Source organism: Canis lupus, chromosome 30 (genome assembly GCF_003254725.2).
Source record: "Canis lupus dingo isolate Sandy chromosome 30, ASM325472v2, whole genome shotgun sequence".
In the NCBI taxonomy this organism is placed as follows: Eukaryota; Metazoa; Chordata; class Mammalia; order Carnivora; family Canidae; genus Canis; species Canis lupus.
The window spans coordinates 38,861,421-38,879,508 of record NC_064272.1 but is presented as its reverse complement, the minus strand read 5'-3'; the positions used below and the strand labels follow the sequence as shown (position 1 = coordinate 38,879,508).

The 18,088-nt window shown below is 61.8% G+C and overlaps 1 long non-coding RNA gene across 1 annotated transcript in view; it reads right to left on the bottom strand.

The window, feature by feature from the left end:
• Positions 1-6,909: 6,909 nt before the first annotated feature.
• Positions 6,910-18,088, bottom strand: part of LOC125754052 (uncharacterized) — a 46,950-nt gene continuing 35,771 nt past the window's right edge. The window contains exons 3-4 of the long non-coding RNA XR_007407324.1: positions 11,087-11,544; positions 6,910-7,530 (exon numbers count right to left, since the gene is read on the bottom strand). This is a non-coding gene — a long non-coding RNA (uncharacterized LOC125754052). The remainder of the gene's footprint in view (positions 7,531-11,086; positions 11,545-18,088) is intronic.

The following is an 18,088-nucleotide window of genomic DNA, read 5'->3' as shown; positions in this document are numbered from 1 at the left end:
GGCTGGGAGCGCACACACGCCACCTGTGCACACGCGAGTACACACACAGCGATGTTATGTCAGCCAGGAGCGGCCAAGCCTCACAGGCGTCGAGCTTCTCAATCCGAGTGCCTTTCCAGGCGCTGCCACGCTTGCCTCGCCGCCCCCCCACCCGAGGAGGAACAGGGAACCCCTCACAGCCCCGTTGGAGATGGGTTCCTGGATCCTTCTCACTTCCAGAGTGTGAGAAGTCATTGCCCGATCCACGTCTTCCCCAAACTGTGCCAGGTGCTTGTCTTCATGAGAGATGAGACAAAGAAGGCATGTGCTATGGAGGAGCGGGCAACGTGCCCGGAGCGGAGAGAAAGTGGGAGCGAGAGGGATGGGAGGAAGGACGGAGAAAGGGAAGGGGGAACAAAGGGAGGAAAAGAGGATGGGAGGAGGGGAAAGAGGTAAGGAGGGAGGGGGAGGGGAGAGGGAAGGAGGGGAGGGGAAGTGGGGGGAAGGGGAGAGGGAAGGAGGGGGGAGGAGGGAGGAGAGAGGGAAGGAGGGGGAAAGGGAGGAGGGGAGAGGGAAGGAGGGGAGGGGAAGTGGGGGGAAGGGGAGAGGGGAGGGGAAGTGGGAGGAAGGGGAGAGGGAAGGAGGGGGGAGAAGGGAGGAGGGGAGAGGGAAGGAGGGGAGGGGAAGTGGGGGGAAGGGGAGAGGGATAGAGGGGGAAGGGAGAGTGAAGGAGGGGGAGAGGGGAAGAGGGGGGAGGGGGAGGAGAAGGGAGGGGGGAGGAAAGAGGGGGAGGGGAGAGGGGAAGGGAGGGGGGAGGAAAGAGGGGGCAGGGGAGAGGGAAGGAGGGGGAGGGGAGGGGAAGAGGGATGGAGGGGGAGGGAAAGGGGGAAGGAGGGGGATGGAGGAGGGAGAGGGATGGAGGGAAAGAGGGAAGAGGGGAAGAAGGGGGAGGGGGAGGGGAAAGAGGGATGGATGGGGAGGGAAAGGGGAGGGGGAGGGAAGGAGGGGAAAGAGGAGGAGGCGACGGGGAGAGAAATGGAGGGGGAGGGAAAGGGGGAAGGGGAAGGAGGGGGAGGGGAGAGGGAGAGGGATGGAGGGAGAGGGAAAGGAGAGAGGAAGGAGGGGAAGGGAAAGAGGGGGAGGGAGAGGGAAAGGGAGGGGAAGGTGGAAGAGGAGAGGGAGGGGGGAGGAGGGAGGGAGGAGGGGGCAGCAAGGGGAGGGGGAGGGGAGGCAGGAATCGGGGGAGAGGAAGGCAGGTTCCACTGCTCGTGAAGAGCAGATCTTGGCAGGGCCCCGTGCTGGCCCAGCACCGTCCGCTTCTGAATAATTTCTCCAGCAGAAACTCCGTAATTATGGGTAATAACAATCACTCTGATTTGCATGTACGGAGCACCTTTCAGCCCCAGATCTCCAAGTGCTTTGCCAACATTAATTAAATCATTAGGCACACCCGCCTCCCTGGGACAGGGCGACATGCTCCGCCCAGGGCTCCGCGGGCTCCAGGGCACCCCGTGGCTGGCAGTCCCGGCCTGGCGCGTGGGGTGTCCCGGGCGGGGAGCTCTGAGGAGCACGGGCCAGCCGAGTGGCCCCTCGGGCTCTGGGGCCGGCGTCTGGCTGCCCCCTCCAGGGGCCAGGGCCGCCCTCTCTGCGTCGGGAGGTGCAGCCTCCCCGCCCCGGCGAGCACCAGGCCAGCACCAGGCCGTGGGCAGTCAGGTGCCCGGAGGTGGCTCGCCCCGGCTCTGTCCCCGTCAGCGCACACCTCAGGGAAACTCAGAGGCTTCCAAGAAACGGTTTCTTCAGCCACAGAAAGGGTCTGGAGAGAATCCCAAGGTGGCCGTGAAGCTCGAGGCAGGCAGTGCGGGTGGCAGGGCTTCGATCCCAGCAGGGCTGTGCACGAGGAGGACATCCCCTTGCCTCTGCTGCCAGGCCCGGGGGACGGGGGCCGGAAGGCCACAAAGGCACAAACCGTCCTCAGTCCCCAGCCAGGACCCCCCTGGACCGTCCTCAGTCCCCTTCAGGAGCGCGGAGATGCCCCAACGAGCTCTCAACAGCAGCCCTATTGCCCAGCCTGGGCCAGGGCCCACCCCGGCCTCAATGCCGGCGGCCCTAGGGACCTGACCAGGCGCAGAACCAGGGCCGAGAGGGGACGCTGGGGGCGGCAGGCTCAGCCCCAAGAGGCTCAGGCCCCAAAGCAAGGCACAGCCCCTATCCTTGGAGAGTGGCCAAACCCAAGGTCATCCCCTCCCAGCCCGGACAACAACGCAGATGGGCAAACCAAGGCCCGGCGGGGGGGGGGAATCCCAGCACTGCCGTTTACTTGTGCCGTCACCTTGAGCGCATCACTGCCTCCCAGAGCCTCCGTTTCCCAATCCGGGAAGGGACGCAGCGACACCCCCGGCTCGCGGTGCTGCCCACACTGTAGGTGCCAACAAACACAACGGTTCCCGTTAGTTACGCTGCAGTCACACTTCCCATCTAACGCCTTCCCTGAGGTCACATTGAAAAGCCCGTAATTAGACCCTCGGTCTCGCGGCACCAGTATTTACTGAGGTTCTAGTAGGCGCCGGGCCTTCTGCTGCCCACCTTGCTGACTCTCCTCTTCCGTGAGGACCCCGGCCCCAGCTGGCCGGCCTCCTCGCTCCTCCGCGCTCTGGCCTCCTTCCCGATGCCAACTGTCTGCTCCTGCTGTTCCTTCCACCCGGATCGCCCTCCGTCCTCCCCTCTGCAAAGCCAAAGCCACATTTCAATCTGCCAAGGCCTGCTCCAGCCCTGTCACCTCCAGGGAGCCTTCTCCGACCGGCTCGGTGTGGTTAAACACTTACCCGCCGCCCAAGTTCCTTCTCCCGTCCCTAGGGTGGGACCAGGGGCCCCTCCAGGGCCAGGACAGGCCTCCTCCTTGTCCTGTCTCCACAACGTGACCGAACGACAGCCAGTAGGAGGGTCTGGGCTGCTCCAGGCCGGGGTTGGGGAGACAGAGCCCCGGGGACAAGGAGCGTGCGTCCCCGTCCAAGGAGAGGGCCAGGGCAGGCCCCGGGCTAGACCCCGCCCGGCCGGGCCCACTTTCTGCTCCGAAGGCTCCTGATCTCCGCGTGGACATCTCTTCGTGTGCTCGGAGCAGATGGCCCCTGCGTGCAGGCATGGAGCACAGTCTCACTGGGGTCCCTGAGGAACACGGGCCCCAAGGTGCTCCGACACTCTGACACCCTCGCTCACAGTCACACTCACAGGACGCTAACACACAACAGTCATGCACACGCGTACACACGCGCTTACACAAAACACACAGAGACGCTCGCTCACGGACACACTGACGCACAGTAACAGCCACGCGCCTCCGAGCACATGCGCACGTCGTGCAGGGGAAGGCCCACCCGCGGTGGCAGCCCAGGGTCAGCTCCCCCAGTTGAGGCAGCGAACTCACGGCCATTTCCATCCATCTCTCTCTCTCTCTCTGTCTGGCTTTCACCTACTTCTGCACGTTTTTAAGTCCTAAGAACACTTATGTCCAAAAAGATAAAGAAGAACGCTATGTCACACACTAAGTCGAGACAGGACTGCAAAGGTGCCCCTTTAGGGGACCGTGCCCAGGGAATGGCCCTGCACCCACGTCGGCTCAGGCCGGGCCGCCCCGGGAGCCCTCTCCACTTCTGTGCCTGTTTCCTCATCAATGGGGACGTTGTGTAGACCAAGTCAACGTGGTTTTTGACCTCAAAATGCCACATGGGTATTAGGGTCTCGTGGTGTTTCCCTGCGGGGTGTCCTCAGGGAAGTCTCTATTCCCCCCACAACAAGGGTCCTCGGTGGACCTGGAGCAGCAGAGACGTCACGCCGAGCGCCCAGAGGGAAGGACAGAGGGTACGGAGGCAGCGTAAGGAGGAGTCGCCCTAGAGAAGGAGGAAGAGGAGACGGACGGCCACGGGCCTCTCAGCCGCAAGGGCTGCCTCGCACCACCCGGAACCCGGGGCTCAGCCCGCACCCCGGGCACAGACTCCAGGGCGCCCGCCCCTGGTACGGAGCCCAAGCTCCAGCTCATTAGCCAAGACCTGCTTATTAATCACCGGGGGCCGCCTCCCCTGCGCGGCTGTGTCAGGCCATAGTAATGCAGGAATAACATTCATTTATTCACCAGCTTCCCACTCAGGAAAAGAGATATGGCATTGTAGGACTGGATTTATCCTGACACCCGGTTTTCAGCAAAGGGAGGCTAATTTAAACATTTATGTCAAAGGCTTGCCCCTCCTTTTCTTTTTCTTTCTTTTTTTTTTTTTTACTGTGGGAAGGTGAAGGATGGGAGGAAAGTCGAAGCCGCACAGGCCTGCACGGTGTGAGGGGCAGAGGCGACGGAGGGAGAGGGATCTCGGCTGGGTCTCCCTCTGGCATCACCCTCAGCCTCCACCTGGCCCCGTCCCTGAAGTGGAATCACCACTGGTGGGTGCACAAGCAGGAGTGCGGACCAGGAGGTCCAGCGCCCCCTCTCCGGCCCCGTTCCCTTGTCCAGGGAGCAGGGGCCCGGGCAGACGAGACGCAGTCCAGGTCCCCTGCGGCCGCTGCAGCTGGGTCCTGCTGGCCTCCCCCGGGCATCTCCTCACCCCCCGTCCATCTGCGGGCTCCAGGGAGACAGAAGCCCGCCTGACCTGGGCTCTGCTGCAGACACAGAGCTCGGAGGGAGCTCGGAGCAGCCTGGGGCTGTGAGGGGAACAGCCTAGCCCTGAGCTCCGGGCGGAGACGCCTGGACTCACACCCCCGTTTTCCCATCTATTCTGGGGACTTGGTCGATTGCTTATCCTCCCTGTGCCCCCATTTCCTCATCTGAAAAACGATGACATGAGTGCCTACCCCACAGGGTCCTCGGGAGGACCCGATGGGGACACCATCCATGAGAAGCCCTGGCGCGCCCCCTTGGCACAGAGAAGCTGAGCAGTGATCCCAGCATCACCGTCACCAGGGGTGGACAAGCAGGAACGGGGGAGGAAATATCTGGGTGAAGTCACTGTGACCTGAGTCCCCCCGGGGCTCATCCCTACTTCTGCTCCGGCCCGGACCTGTCCAAGGTGTCCCGGGGTGGCATCTGCTCCGCCCAGCCCACAGCCGTCCCCCAGGCCCCTGCCCGAGGCCGCGGGAGTTCTCCCCCGGAGCCCTGGCAAAGCTCTTTGCAGCGGGGTACATGGGAAAACAGCAGGTGGGGGTGCGGCCGGAGCGGGTGGGGGGTGCAGCCTATGAAATACGCTGCCCTCGTGCGCACACACTCGCACACACCACCTCTCCCACGGCTTCCTCTCCCCTCTGTGGCCTCCGGCCTGAGTTTACAAGCTCCTGGCTACCCCCAGCCCCCCGGGCCCCAGAGTGCGCTGGCACGAAGGGCCCACTTAGCTCGATGACCAGAGGGCAGCTGCGAGGGTGCATAGCGACCCCTCGGGCCTGCTAACCCCGCACTGCCAGGGCCAACCTGCCCGAGTGGGCCTGGGGTCACGGGTCACGGCCAGGTCACCCGCAGAGCCCCCATCACCTCTTCTGGGGTGCCTAGGGGGCTCGGTCGGGTCATGACCTCAGGGTCCTGGGATTGAGCCTGCCCCTCCCGGCCTCAGGTCCTGCTCAGTGGGGGAGTCTGCTTCTCCCTCTCCCTCTGCATCCCCACCCCAAATAAATAAAATCCTAAAAAAAAAAAAAAAAGGAACCAATGATACCTACTGCACAAGACGGTTGTAAAGATTAAGTGGGGCCTATGCAGAAGCAGCAAGGGAGAGGCCCGCAGAGGCCCCCCAGCACCCCCGCAGGCCGATGCCCCACCCCTGATCCTATAGTGCAGGGAGGGCTGAAAGCAGCTTCCATCCCATGTCCTGCGGGAACGGGAGACCCCATAAGGCAGTGAGAGATTGCAGGCAGCGTCCGAGGGAAAGGGACCAGCTTCCGTGGGGGCGTCCGCTTGCTGGAAACCCCGCTCTAACTGGGCGTCCTACTGAAGCATGCTGATTGGTTAACTGCCACGTTAACGGAACTCTTGCATTGCTCCTGTGTCATTTATAAAAGTCATAGCTGAACAAACATGCCGAACCCTCTTCCCCGGCCACACCTTCGGGGACCCCAGCATCGGAGCCACACCCCATCACTGAGAGGACCCGGGTGATGGGGACACCCCAGAAAGTGACCCGCAGGCCCTAGAAGCCCCCTCCCTCCGTCCCCAAGCCTGGGTGACAGTTCTGAGGCAGCTGATTTTCCTCTTTTTTCCAAAGAGAGCTCGGCAGTGACTCACGCCTGTCTCCCCGGGGCACCTGCTTCTGTGTGTCACTCAAGCAGGCCCCTCAGGACGGCGTCACCCCGAGGCGGAGGGCCGGGGCCCGCCGGGGGTGAGGAGAGGAACACCCGACAGCCCAGGCTGGGTACGGGGGAGGCAAGGAGCTGGTGGGAGCCTGGCCCCTGAGGGGGTCCCGGGCCCAGCCCCCAGCCCCGCTGGGTCCGTCTGCCACGGCAAACATTCGGCCAACCGTAGGGGTCACAAACCCGCCACCACGCCGGTCACTCGCCTGCTCCGTGGTTTTTGAAAGATTCGGAGCAGTCGCCAATTTTTTGACAAATATCATGGAAATCTGGATTTCCGGCTCCTCTTGGGAAAAACCTGATCTGGCCACACAGGACCTACAGTGGCAACTATCAGCCAGGAGCCGGGACCCTGGTTCCCCACAGTCCCACCCGGCCCGCTTCACTCATTTCCATCCCCAGCCGGGCTTCTGGGGCGTGAGACTGCCAGGCATCTGGAGCTGGGGCTGCAAGTCTCTCCGTCTCTATCAGGCCCCCTGCGCTCAGCCTGGGGCTGGGGAAACCAAGGCACAAGAGAAAGAGGAAGTGAATACATCTGCAGCAGGGTGAGGGGGGTGGGGATGAGGCGCTCGACCCAAGCTAGGAATACAATCCAGGAACGTACAAACCACAGAATTTATTGTCAAAGGTTTTATTCACAAGTATCCATTTTTAGTTCATGCCATCCCGTGAGACCGAACGCCTGCTCTGGTGCATGGGGTGGGACCGGGCTCAGGCCCAGCACCGCACTGGGAGGGCCGCGGCCAGACTCACGGGCTGTCCCCACGGCCTCGCTGACGCTGCAGGACCCAGGACGGACGCGCTCTGTTCTCATCTTTGGGGACGCGGTGACCGGTCTACAGGCCTGACGTCGTCTCCGTTCAAACACACGTGATGAGCTACAAGCTTTCCTGTGCTACGACTACTCTCTCTGGTTTGATACCGTTCATCGGGTCCAGGTCGGACACAAGACACGGGAGGGAAATGATCCTCCACTGTAATTAAGGGCTGGAAAGCGAGATTCCGACAGGGCACCGGGGGAGTGGCTGGGGGGGCCCAGGCCGCCTCCCGGCCTCAGGGCCCGGAGCCAACCCCTGCCTAGCTGCCCGCAGCCCCTGTGCCCGGGAACCGCCCCCCTCCCGGCCCAGCGGTGCCCGAGGAAGTGCGCCGGGTGCGCTCACTGCCGCCTCTGCTATGCGCCCAGCCCCGAGGGCTTCCATCACGACGCACGACCTCTTTGTGCCTCGGTTGTCCCGTCTGCAAAGTGAGCATAAGTGATGGAGTGAGGCCGGCCGGGCAGGCTTCTGCCTCCACTTCTCTCACTGCCCCCGAGACCCAGTTCTCAGCTAGGCTCTGCGCCCCAGGCCGGGCCCTTCCCCCCGCTGGCTTCGCGCCCTCCATCTGTGAAATGGGGCTTTGTGTCCTCTGGAGTCTCTCGTGCCAGCCCTGAAGTCACCTGGGCATGTTTGGCAGCGGCCGCAACAGCCCGAAGCTTCCTGGTCCCTGGGGTGGAAGAGGACGGGGAGAGGGCGGAGGCAGCACCGGAGGCCTTGCAAGGTGGGGGGAGGCCGAGGGAGGACAGGCCTCCAGGCCCCTGGTGGTGGCCGTTCAGCCCGGGTGGGAGGGGCCGTGACACATCCAAGCGCATCTTACGCCCAAAGACTCAAGTGCGAGGGCAAGACAGAGTCTCGCTCCAGAGGAGCCTCCTCCAGGAGGCCTCCCCTGACCTCCTCCCTCCCTGCACGGGGACCCCTGTCCCCACAAGCCCGCGGGGTAGGTGAGATGGAGCAGACACCTGTGCCTCCGGAGACGGGACTGTGTGCGCAGAAGGGGCAGGAAGGCCTCGGGGCAGGTCCCCGGTAGTCAAGCCGCCAAGCGCAAGGTCTTTGCCCAAAGGAGCCCCCACCCGAAGCCAGGTGTCCGGCCTACCTGGGGGACGCCCACTTCCTGGGCCCCCTCTTCCACGAGGCCCTCTGACCCCTCACCCCAAGAGCCGCACGGCTTCCTCCCCGGGGCCACGCTCAGGCCAGGCAGGCCTGCGCCTACACCTCCTCCCCAGCCCCACGGGCCTCCTGCGCCTTCTGCACACACAGCTGCCACCCCCGGCTGGGAGCCCCCGAGGGAGACCCTCTCGCCGGCCGGCACCCCAGCAGCAGCTTCCAGGACGGCGCCCGGCGCCCAGAGGTGCTGAGCCTGCTCTAAGGGGGGAGTGGGGGACCCAGGGCGCCAAGCACCAGAGAACCGCCCCGAAGGGAGGTGCCAGGGCACCCCCCCCCCCCGCAGGCGGCACCACCCCACCCCACCCTCCCCCTTGGCACAAGCTACAGAATTAAGCACAAGTTATAATTAAGACGGGATGTTTGAAGAGAAACATAATCTCCGTTTCCGTGGGATCCGCGGGCACAACAGTAATTAACGTCTCATTAACATTCGCCTAATTAAGCAGTTTATGAAAGTGTATAGATTTGCATACCGCCACACCAAGCTGCGCAGGCGGCAAAATTAACCCCTCAGGCCCGGGCGCCAGGAGGCAGCAGGCGGGGCGGCCTGGGGGCACACGCAGGGGGGCGACACCCCGCAGCAGAGGCTGGCAGGGGCTGGCCTCCCCCCACCCCCAGCCCTGCCCATGCCCTCCCCACTCCAGCCCTGTCCATGCCCCCTCACCCCCAGCCCTGCCAGTGGACAGATCATTCCTCCCCTGACACCTTCCCAGGGCCCCACCTCCCCCAGCCCCCACCCCCTCCTCGCCCCTGCCCACACCCCCTCACCCTCACCCCTGCCAGTGGACAGCTCACTCCTCCCTTCTGGCACCTTCCCAGGGCCCCAACTCCCCCCACCCCTGCCCACGCCCACCCCTGCCAGTGGACAGCTCACTCCTCCCCTCGTATATCTGCCCACTCACTGGGCCAAGGTCAGAGTTTCTCAAAAAGGCCCTTTCATAAGGCAAAGGTCCCACCCAGCACCAGTGGGGCCTGCCCCACGGACCAACCTCTGAGCGTCGACTCCTCCCCACCCCTGACTAGATCCCACTCCCACCCCACGCCCCAGCGTCCACACTCTCCCGCTCCAAGCCAGGAACGGACCTTCCACCTAAAGAAACCTTTCCAGCTTCAGGTACTTTTGCCGTCATCGTCTCTGGGCCCTCCCAGGCACCCGAGGGCTGCGTCAGCCTTGTTCCCGTTCTAACCAGGAAGGGGAGGCTCCGCGAGGCCCACGCCGTGCCCCCATCACACGCTGCTCAGCGGCAGCACCCCAGGCTCCGTGACCCCAGAGCCCCCTCTGCTCGCCCGGACGGCAAGGTTCCGGAGGCACGAACCCTCCACCGCAGCAGCACCACAGGGCCCCGGCCACGGGAGAGGTGGGCTGCTCGTCGGACCTCTCCTGGACGCTGGTGAACCACCCTCCCGGGGCCGCCTCCAAGCCCAGCCCAGTCGCCACCGCTGGAAACGGCCACCTGTGCCAGGAGCACTGCGGCCACCTCCGTTCTCCAACCTCCAACGGAGAAAAAGAAAAGGGCCTTTTAGGACGGTGTCAGGAATCAAGCAAAGCATTTCCATCTAAAGCACTTTGAAGCCTTGAGCAATGCACGCACTTTAGCTGCTCGTTAATTATCCTGCTCCTTGATCCCTGCTCCCCCTGCAGTCCTGCCCACCACTTGCGCACCTATCGACTCCCTGCCCGTTCCAAGAGCAAATTAGGACAACTTTCCTCACTGACGATGTAGCAATATATATCAAAAGCCTGAAAAATGCTCATTCCCAATAAACCGTAAAAAAGCATAAGCCATAAAGGTGAGAAATTTGACTTTGTTACAACTTAAATCATCTGTGTGACAAAAGACATCACAAAGGGGAAAGACAAGCCATCGACGGACCAGAAGAGTACACCTGCAGTACAAGCAGCTGACAAAAATATTTGCTTCCAAGCTACATAAAGAACTCGGCAAATCAATAAAAAGACAAATCGCCCCCTTTTTCTAAAAGGCAAAGAACAGCAACAGGCACTTGGCAGATGAGGAGACCCGGAGGGCCAACAACCATGACAAGACCCGCCTCAGCACGAAAGAGTTTCCAGAACCGCCAAGTGAAACTACACAATCTGTGCCCCGCGGTGGGTGGGGACCAAAAAGGCAGTGCTGAGAGCTTGTGGGGCTGCGGGGCAGCAGGACCCCTCGGGCATCGCCGGGGGCCGAGGACGCCGCTACAGGCATCCGGAGAAATCATCGGGCCTCACCTTGTAGAGCTGAGGATGCACACACCCTGCCACCGAGCAATGCCAGTCCAGGGAAACCCTCCCACAAGCGCACAAGAACACACAATGCCCACAGCCTTGTCGGTGAGAGCGACACGGGGAGATGCTCTGAAGGTCCCCCAGGAGGAGACGGCCAACGGGGGGGACGGCTCACGGCGGCAGACTGGGCACATGCATTCACCCTCACTGCTTTCCAAAACCCCGTTACACCCATAAAGGATCTCTTCTGTACATAAACCCACAAGGACAGGGGATCCCCTGGGGGCTCGGCGGTTTAGCACCGCCTTCAGCCCGGGGTGTGATCCAGGGGTCCCAGGATCGAGTCCTGTATCGGGCTCCCTGTGCAGACCCTGCTTCTCCCTCTGCCTGTGTCTCTGCCTCTCTCTTTGTGTGTCTCTCATGAATAAATGAATAAAATCTTAAAAAAAAAAAAAAACCCACAAGGACAAAGAATGGAAGAGAAAACAGCAACATGACTTTGGAAGTCGGCAAAGCAAATGGGTGGATGGTGATTGATTTGGCATAGCTGAGACCGCGGCATCCCAGGTCCCCGTCCTGTTACCTGGCTCAGGAGCTGGTGGCCCCAGGTAAGTAGCAGGTAAACCCCAGGAGCTTCCATCCTTGGCTCCGCCCAGGGAAGGCTGGAAACAGCAGGCCAGGTGGAGGGAGGGGCCCCACAGAACAGAAGGGGCAGGTGAAAGTGCAGATGCTGATTCCAGGCGGCCGGGGCGGGCCAGCCACTGGGAAGCGCGGCTGCGGGGCCACCCACACGCGGGGATGCCAATCAGCCTCTGGTGCCCACTTCTAAAAAGGAGCCACCATCTGACCATCCCCAGACATCGCCAGACCAGCTCAGGGACTTCCGACCATTTTGTTCAAGGCTGCAGAACAGGGCTGGCACACCGCAGGCACTCCATAAATTTCTGCCGAGTGAATTAACTGAGGAGAGCTCTAACAGGAAAGACAGAGTCCCAAACAAGCCAGCCAACAAGGAAACAGGCAGTGCAGACAGAAGGAAGCCTGAACAGAAAAAAAGAGAGAGAGCTATTACTATCTTCGCAGAAATAAAATATAGTATCCCTGAAACAAGAACAGGGTACAGCATGTTTTAAAGAGAACATTCAGCAAATAAAAAGGAATCTCTGAAATTAAAAATTTATGTACCACTCTATGAGAAGGGTGGAATGGTGACACAGGGAAGACCTCCCCGAAACAGCGACAGGAAGATACACAGAGGTGACGAAGGAGGGGAGAGACGAGGAAGTGAGGGGTCCCTCCAGGAAGCGAGACACCTGGCTACCTGGGGTTCCAGAGAGAACAGAGACAGGGGAGGTCAGGAAACCACAGGCTTTCCCGGAGCTGGAGAACAGCTCGGTGGATTATCAGAAGCCGGAGATACAGCGGGTCCTACGGGCTGCCAGAAAGACAAAGCCCAGGTGGCCCGCACAGAATCGACGCCCCAGCAGCGGTGCAGCCCCCACACCAGCCCTGTAAGCACCAGCAAAGCATCGGCTTTAAAGGGAGGGCGTCCAGCAAAGTTCTGGGGTGCAGAGCTCCAGCTGGAGTTCTATCCCCAGCCCAACTATCACTGGGTGGGGGGAAGGGCGGCACCAGAGTCTCCAGACAGGCGGCTCTCCCAACACCCCTCCCATGCACCTTTTCTGCGAGGCGTTGGGGGGTGGGTTCTGCCAAAGTGAGAGTGGGATCAGGAAGCAAAAGGTCCAGGCCCCGAGAGCTGAGTAACGGACCCCCGGACCCCCGAGCAATGGAGGTGGGCCACCCGCTGTGCCTGCGGCCCGGCCACCCTTCAGGTGCACTGGGTAGGAGAGGTCAGAGGCCTCAGGGGGGATCCTCCAAGGCAAAGCTGATAGAGGACCGCATGTGTTTACTAACATCGAGCACTTTATATTCATTAAACTGAGGGAGAGCATAAAAAACAAGCGCTAAGCCCCCTCCCGTACCCCAAGAAAAATACAATTATCAATGTCAGGGAAAACAGCGAATCAAGAAAGGAAAAGTAGAGGCCTCTGGGTGGCTCAGAACTTGAGCATCTGCCTTCAGCCCAGGGCGTGATCCTGGGGTCCCAGGATCGAGTTCCGCATCGGGCTCCCTGCATGGAGCCTGCTCCTCCGTCTGCCTGTGTCTCTGCCTCTCTCTCTCTCTCTCTCTCTCTCATAAATAAATAAAATCTTAAAAGAAAGAAAGAAGAAAAAAAGAAAGAAAGGAAGGAAAAGTATCAGATATTGTACGTGGCTCGGCTAGGAGGCTCAGCCAATCAAAAACATGGCGGTGGGGGGAGGGGAGGTGGTCAAAGGGACCTAAATCCTCAGCCTCCACGGGAAAAGTCATCCAGTGACACCTGAAACTGGAGAAATCCAAGATCAGCTGTATAAGCCGGTTATTTAGGACGAGGGAAGTAACGCACACAAGCAATCCACGAAAAGAATTGAAAGGGTTTGCTCAGAGGGGTGGCAGGAGGCCAGCGAAGGGCAGGGGACTGTAAGGCGTGTCACAAAGCAGTAAAACTGCCTCCTCCCACCTGAGCGGGGCCGCGTCCCCCCCGAAACTCCCCCTGCCCCATCCTCAGCTGTGAACCTTCAGTGTCCTGAGCTCCCCCACCCACCTGCGGCCCAGGCTCCTGGTGGCCCCCACCTCTGCCCCTGCTAGGTCTCAACCCCTGGCACCCGGGCCCCAAAGGGGGACAAAGCAGGTCCCCGAGTCCTTTCAACGGGGAGACCCTCCTCCTCCTCCCCCTCCTCCTCCCCCGCTCCCTGGGTGGGGGTCTGCTTCCTGAGGTCAGGGGCGTGCCCAAGCCAGCAGACTAGCAAAGAGCTGCTGAGCATCTCCTCGGTCCCAGGTACCAGGGACAGGCCCGGGAACAAGGCGGCCGCGCAGGAAGCAAAGCAGGAAACACAAATTGAAGGAAGGGCCACGAGGGAGGAGAACCAGGTCTGTGGAAGGAGACCTCCGGTTCCTTCAGAAACAGTGACGCTGAGGGACCGGCTGGGATGGTGGCAGCGGCACCATGTCTGGGCTTGGAGAGGACAGGAAGGGAACGGGCGGCAAGGAGGGGCGACAGGGAGTCTGCACCCCAGCCTCCCCGCTTTTGCTCCCTACCCACGGCCCCGGCCACGCGCGGAGCCAGGCTTGTCAGAGGGCAGCAGGAGAGAGAAACCACGGCCCGATCCTTTAACAGAAACCCATGACCACCTCTCCAGGGGATCGCCACCCTCCATTCAGTCCGCACTCAGGTCAGATGCGGCCCTGCAGCCACGAGGGGCGAGGGGTGCAGGGTGTGGGTGCAGGACGCCCTCAGGCGTCTTCGTGCCCCGTCCTTCCTCCTGAGCGTGGCTCTCACTCAGGCCTCTCCCGCTCAAGACCCTTGGGCGGCTCCCACTGCTCTCAGGAACAATCTACGGGTCCTGCCGTGTGGGCCCGGCCAGGCTTCCGGAGGCACGTTGCCGGGTCAGGAGCCGAGGACCACTCAGCGGCGTCCCGATGGGCACAGAGGAGGCCGTCCCAGAGGGAGGCCTCTCCCAGCTGCCACCCGGCCGGCAAGAGCCTCCAGGGGAACCTGCTGCAGCTGGCCTGGGAGGAGCGGGACTCTGCTAAGGGCTCACAGACAGGAAGGGAACCCCCCTGGCCTCTTCCACCCCCAGGCTCCTGCTAAGGGGCCTCCCTCCCCCAGCCCAGTTCACCTGCTGCACGTCCCCCTGAGGTCAGTCCCTCAACCAGCCTCCCATGACCTCACAGTCTCCCCCGTGACTTGGGCCTTTTCCTTTCCTCCTCCCCCCACTTCCCGCACATAATGGGGACTCTGGGAGATCTGCTGGCCAACGGAGAGGGGTACAGTCCTCCCCCCACCCAACTATACCCCAAAATTGGGCTGAACGATGTCAAAACCAGCTAGGGACAAGCATGGAGGCGGAGGGACTGCCGTGGTGACAGGGTGAGTAAGGGAGCCAGCTCCTCATAACCCCCACTGTGGGCAGCGCCCTTGGCCGCCCGAGCTGGGCAGCTCCATCCACTGGCCTTGTGCCCCCCACCCCACCCCCATCAAATATAACCCCGGGTGCTCTCAGCTGGAGAGGAGTCCGTGGCACCTTTCGCCAGGCTCACCCCCAGAGAGGCAGGCCCTGAAACCAATGCCTTCCTCCCAGGGAGAGAACCCACTAAGTGCTGAGTGCTACGTGAATCTTCATGATGCCCGGAGGATCTGCTCACTGCCGCACTTATCGATGGGGAAACTGAGGCTCCGAGGGGCTAAGGGACTCAGTCGGGTAATACACTAGGAAAGGCAGATTCAGACCCAAGCCTGACTCCACACCCAGAGGCCCTTCCCAGGAAGGACATGTCCTCCGCACTCGGCAGGCCCTCGACTTGGCCCGGCGGGCGCAGGGCTTAGCTATCCAGGGCACTCCCAGCCCGGCCCAGAGGGGGCACCCAGACACCCACCACCTTCCCAGCCCAGCCCAGTCAGAGGGATGGACCCCAAAGGACCCCAAAGGAGTGGACTGGTCCCCATCCTCAGGTCCCCGAAGGGATAAACTGCAGCCCTTCCCTGCACTCGGTCACCCAGGAAGCTGACTCCTACCCCAGGCCCTCCCCTCTCCGCCCACAGATACCTGGTGGGTGAGCCAGGGTCAGAGAGAGGGGAGGACAAGCAGAGGTGGGGCGACAACATCGCAGGCCTGAGGGGATGGGCAAGCCCCCTTCTAGAGCGGGGTTGAGCCAGATTCCCTGATGTTTGCAGACCCCGTACCTCCAGAGGTCCCTGATGCTAACATCCCACGCTTCTGGAAATCTCATGCTTCCGACATGGCACAGCATCCTGTTTACGGCCTCCACACACACCCCAGCAGGAGGCGGGTTTTAACCCACTTTTCTCCTAGAGGACAGGGATCTCAAGGGCCCCAGGGATGAGCGGCGGGCTAGGGTCTCACTGACGCCCCGACTACGGCCACTGCGCACACGTCCTCATGCTCACAGTGTCCCAGGTGGGCACAAGCGGGTTTGGGGGGCGGGGGCTGTAATAACAGATTCCTCTGATCCAGCTCTGAGAGCCGTTACTTCCCAGTCCCAGGATTCTCCACGGAGAGCTCTGACAGGGCAGGAAAAATCCCCCACTCGGGCCCTGCCTCCAAGACCCTGGCTCTCCAAGCTCGACAGACAAGAGCTCCCAGTTATCCCCCGACACCCCCAAGCAGCAGCTAGTGAGGCTGACCTCTGGGCCCTGAAAGCCTGCAGTGGGGCCCAAGAGGTGCAGCGGGCTGGCACTGACCCCAGAAGCCGCTGCCCGCCCCGCCTCCTCGGGAACGGGGTGTGACTGGGCCCATTCCACAGATGCGGTACGACGGGGACGAAGACTGCAGGCGTAGGTCCACATCCCGGTACGGGGCGGCTGCCCTCAGCCCGGCTCTGGCTCTAAGCAGAGGTGGGGGCCCGGGCAGGCCACCTGTCGCCTCGACCTTGAGTCTCTCTGTTCAGTGCACGGGGTCATGCCCCGCCAGCCAGGTTTCCAGGTCTGGTGTTAACAACCCTCAGAGGGGCCGCCCTCCGACTCAGGGGCCACAGGGAGATGGGGAGCCCACCTCCCCTGTGAACCCCACCTCCAAATGCCTTTCAAGCAGCCTCCTCCATGTGGAAAGAGGAACCCCGGGGCCCTCCCCTGGGTCGGGGTGACCACAGGTGCTCTGGGCCGGAGCGGGCCCACCTTCCCTGACCCGTGCTCCCTGCCCCCCTGGGAGTGACCTGGCTGGACTCCCACGCCCCCAAGGTCAGGCAGGAAGACGGGGGGTAAGAGGACACCGCTTGGTGTCGACCCAGATTCAGATGTCACACGCCAACCGCATAAGCAAATAGAAAATATCATTCAGGGCAGCGCGGGGCGCTCAGCGGTTCAGCACCGCCTTCCATCAGGCCGTGACCCCGGGGTCCCGGGATCGAGTCCCGCCTCGGGCTCCCTGCACGGAGCCTGCGTCTCCCTCTGCCTGGGTCTCTGCCTCTCTCCGTGTGTCTCATGAATAAATAAATAAAATCTTTTTAAAAAATAAACATGAATTTAAAAAATATATATATCATTCAGGTTTTCCTTCACCACTGAAGCAGTGGGGGGGGGGCAAGCCTTTGAACTTCCCTCTGCCTCAGTTTCCCCTCCCATCCGCGGAGGCCATAAGCACGCCCCTAAAGGGAGGGGGACGTGTGTGAGCCGAGGAAACAGGAGGCCAGGAGGGGACCTCTTCCCAGGCCTCCCTCCTCCCAGCCCGACGCCTCGGCTTCCACTTTCGATGCCCCGGATCCACAGACGAGGAGGGGGTGACATCTGGAGTTTAAAGCGGAATTCGCCTCTCATTAAAATGAAGTTTGTCACCTCTGTCATAAACTGTCCCTCTCAGCTGCAGAAAAAGGTCCATTAACACTTTTTTTATTTCCCTGCTCCAAATGAGGTGAGAGTGGGTAGGTCTGAAAATCCCCGTGGGTGGTAAAAAAGCCAGAAAAGCCCTCTCCCCCACCACCTCCAGCTGCCCCCCCCCGCCCCCCCCGCAGAAGCCAAAACCTCATTGTAATTACCTGTCTGGGAGCAGCGGGGAGAGGGCCTTGGGGTGTCGAGGTGCTAATTAGAGGCACCAGCTTGGCCCTGGGGGTCGCCCCCCCCAGCGGGCTTCCATCTCTCCCTCCCCCCCTCCCAGCCTTCACAGCTCAGCCTCACCTGGTTGTCACGGGCCCGGTCCCCGCGGTAGTGGCTCTCCCTCGAGGCCTCGGTCTCCACCCCTGAGCTACGGAGCCCGGCCCATGTGACTGTGGGCCCCACGGAGCCCCGATACTCTGTTCCAGGGAGGCTCCGGCACAGACAGAGCAGGCCGGCGGGGGCGGGGGTTCGCCTGGAGCCCCAAGTACTCTCAATTCTGAGGTTATAACGATGACGGACATTTAATGAGCACCTGCTGTGTGCAGGGCTTGACCCAATGGGCTCGTTCAATCTTGACGCCAGAGCCCCGTGGGGCGTCCCTCCCAAAGTCCTTAACAGATGGGGAGGCGAGCCCCAGCCAAGTCAGTGGGAGCTAAGAGGTGAAACCCACACAAAGGCAGCAGACTGAGCCCCCTCCCACCCCCCTCCCCGGAAGCCCAGGCACCCCAGCCCCTGACTCCGGCCCCACCCAGGAAGGAACAGTGATTCCCCAGCTCTCGGCACCTTCCAGCACAAGAGGCCCTGCGAGATGGGAAATATCACGTGGCGATGCGAAGGGGCAAAGGCACTCGCTGGGGGGCGCGCAGCCCAAGAGAATGAGGAGTTTAAGGAAAGGGCTCTTGGGACGCCCGGTGGCTCAGCGGTTGAGCCTCTGCCTTCGGCTCAGGGTGTGACCCTGGGGTCTGGGATCCAGTCCCACATCCAGCTCCTTATGGGGAGCCTGCTTCTCCCTCTGCCTGTGTCTCTGCCTCTCTCTCTCTCTCTCTCTCTCTCTCTCATGAATAAGTAAATAAAATCTTTAAAATACATATATATAGGAAAAGGGCTCTTGACTCCACTCCTCACTCCTGGAAACTCACTTGGGGCGGCCAGCCC